The sequence below is a fragment of the Cryptomeria japonica genome, chromosome 5 (assembly GCF_030272615.1).
Source record: "Cryptomeria japonica chromosome 5, Sugi_1.0, whole genome shotgun sequence".
NCBI lineage: Eukaryota > Viridiplantae > Streptophyta > Pinopsida > Cupressales > Cupressaceae > Cryptomeria > Cryptomeria japonica.
In genome coordinates, this window is record NC_081409.1 from 673,468,845 (window position 1) to 673,471,921 (window position 3,077).

Consider the following 3,077-nt stretch of genomic DNA (forward strand, 5'->3'; position numbering starts at 1 on the left):
CTACCTTATAGGAAACAAATAGGTCAGTAGCATAAACCCTAAACCCTAAACATTTAGGTTTAACAGTTGAGTCGGTTCAATCTTGACCGTTAATCACATTGCATTGAATACAATAGTCTTGAACAGATCTCAAGACATTTTACAACGTTCATTCTTTGCCACTTCAGGAAGCTGATAACCCATCATGCACTCTCCACCATTTACAGAGACTTCACACATTCTCGAGGTAGATAGGATCGATCTTCTTCATGCAAGATCCTCAAGGAAATCCTTCACGCGCACAAGCCTAACATGGCAACATGATTTGGTATTCAATACAATGCTAACTCATCACAAGATGTCATCAGTTGAATCACTCAGGCAATGCATCAACCAAAAACCCTGAAGCTGAGACTACCAACCGGTAGTCATACCAAATGAAACCCCGATACAAAACTTCCATATACCGGTTCACCTTGAACAAACATACCACTTCACTTTTCAACATATACCGGTTTACATCATCATACCAGTTCTCTTGCCAATTTACCTACTTTAATATGTCGGTCCATACACTATCATATTGACATCAATGGCAACATACAACATCATGTCATCAAGCTTTGCACATATGCCAACAATCTCCCCCTTTGGCATTGATGGAAATATACAAAGATATCTATTTGCTTCACATCTTCTTCTCCCCAATACTGCAGATATCTTCTCCACTTCACATCTTCTCCCTCTTTGACTACAATGCCAAAGTGGAGGCACAGACATCTATGTTCCATTATGTTGCTTCCCCTAAGGAGTAGCATCCTTCAACACACCAATCCTGAAAAAGATTTATCAATGCAGGACCTGACTGATGTGGAGCACACACCTTTAGTTCACCTCTTGAAGGGGCATCACCCCTAATTCACCTCTCAAATAGGTAAAGGTAGCCTTCGGTAGAGGCTTGGTGAATATGTCTACTAACTGCTCCTTACTGAAAACATGTTCCAATACAACTTCTTTGTTCTGAACCTTTTCCCTCAAGAAATGATACTTGAGCTCGAAGTGCTTGGTTCTAGCATGCAAAAATGGATTCTTGGAAATATTAATTGCACTTGTGTTGTCACAGAATATACTCACCGGTTCAAATACAGGAACTTTGAAACCACTTAATACATGCTTCATCCAAATTGTCTGGGTGTAGTTCATAAATGTTGCAACATATTCTGCTTCTACTATAGACTGAGAGATACAAGTCTGCTTCTTACTCATCCACGAGACTAGTCTACCACCAAGAAAGAATGCACCATCGGTTGTGCTCTTCCAGTCGTCCATATTACTAGCCCAATCAGCATCTGTAAACACTCTGAGGTTGAAATCATTACTGTATGGATACCACAATCTATATTCAATAGTTCCCTTCATATATCTAAGAATCCACTTGACTGCTACCAAGTGGGATTCTCTTGGACTTTCCTGGAACTGTGCAGTAATGCCTACTGCATGTGCAATGTCCGGTCTGCTATTTACTACATAGTGCAACTTACCAATCATTGATCGGTATTCCTTCTCATTCACCAACGCTGAGTCATCCTCTTTAATAATTTACAACCAGTCACCATTGGTGTACAACCCGGTTTGCTATCTTCCATGCCAAAGTTCTTCAACACCTCTTTGACATACTTGGGCTGAGTGATAAAGATTCCATCTTTCATTTGTTGAATCTTTAGTCCAATGAAGAACTTAATCTCCCCTATAAGTGACATATCAAATTCCTTCTTCATCTCATCTACAAAATCATGACTCATCTTGTCATCTCCACCAAAAATTATGTCATCAACAAATACTTCACAGATCAGAATCTGATCTCCTTCTGACTTCAAATAGATATTGCTATCTTCACTCGTTCTTTCAAATTCAATCTTTACAAGATGGGAGTGTAAGCATTCATACCAAGCTCTAGGTGCCTGCTTCAATCCATACAAGGCTTTATGTAGCCTACACACCATGTCATTGTCTTCTGATAGGGCAAACCCATCTGGTTGCTCTATATACACCTTCGCTTCAAGTATTCCATTCAGGAATGCATATTTTACATCCATTTGATATACTTTGAATCCCTTGAAAGCTACATATGCAAGAAGCATACGAACTCCTTCCAATCTAGCTACTAGAGCAAAGGTTTCTCCATAGTCTTCTCCTTCTTCTTGAGCATATCCCTTACCCACCAGTCTGGCTTTGTTTCTTACCACTGTGCCATCTTCATTCATCTTATTTCTGAAAACTCATTTGGTGCCTATGACATTTTTATGCTCAAGTCTGGGTAGCAAAGACCATGTACCATTCTTTTCTATCTGGTCAAGTTCCTCTTCCATTGCCTTGATCCAGTCTTCATGTTTATGTGCCTCTTTAAATATTTTAGGCTCAAATTCGGAGATCATGCAAGAATTTTCTTTGGCATTTCTTCTTGTATGAGTTCATGCATCCTTGTCTCCTATGATCTTCTTTGGATCATGATTTAGCTTTACATACCTAGGAATGATCTTAGTTGTTTCCTCTTGCTTTTCTTCTTCATCCTCATCTTCATCAGCATTAACATCTATCGATGTAGAAGCATTGTTGTTGGTACTAGGTTGTTTTGCAACCGGTTCCCAGAAGGTTACTACCAGTTCATCTCCTACTAGCTCGCTGCCAATTTCCTCGAGTTTCTCAAAGGTTTCATCAACTCTAACATTGATACTTTCAACAATTCTTTGAGTCCTATTGTTGAAACATTTGAGAGCTTTTCTCTTTGTGGAATACCCTAAGAATATTCCCTCAGCACATTTTGCATCAAACTTGCTCTGATGTTCACTCCTCTTGATATAACATTTTCTACCAAACACTCTAAAGTAGCTTACCACTGGTGTCTTACTAGTCCAATACTCATAAGGAGTTTTATCCTTACCTTTCTTGATGAGTACCCGGTTCATTGTGTAGACTGCAGTGCTCACCGCTTCTCTCCAAAAGGTGTGAGCAACCTTCCCTTGGATCAACATAGTTTTGGCTGCTTCAACTACAATTTGGTTGTTCCTCTCTACTAGGCCATTCTGTTGTGGAGTCTA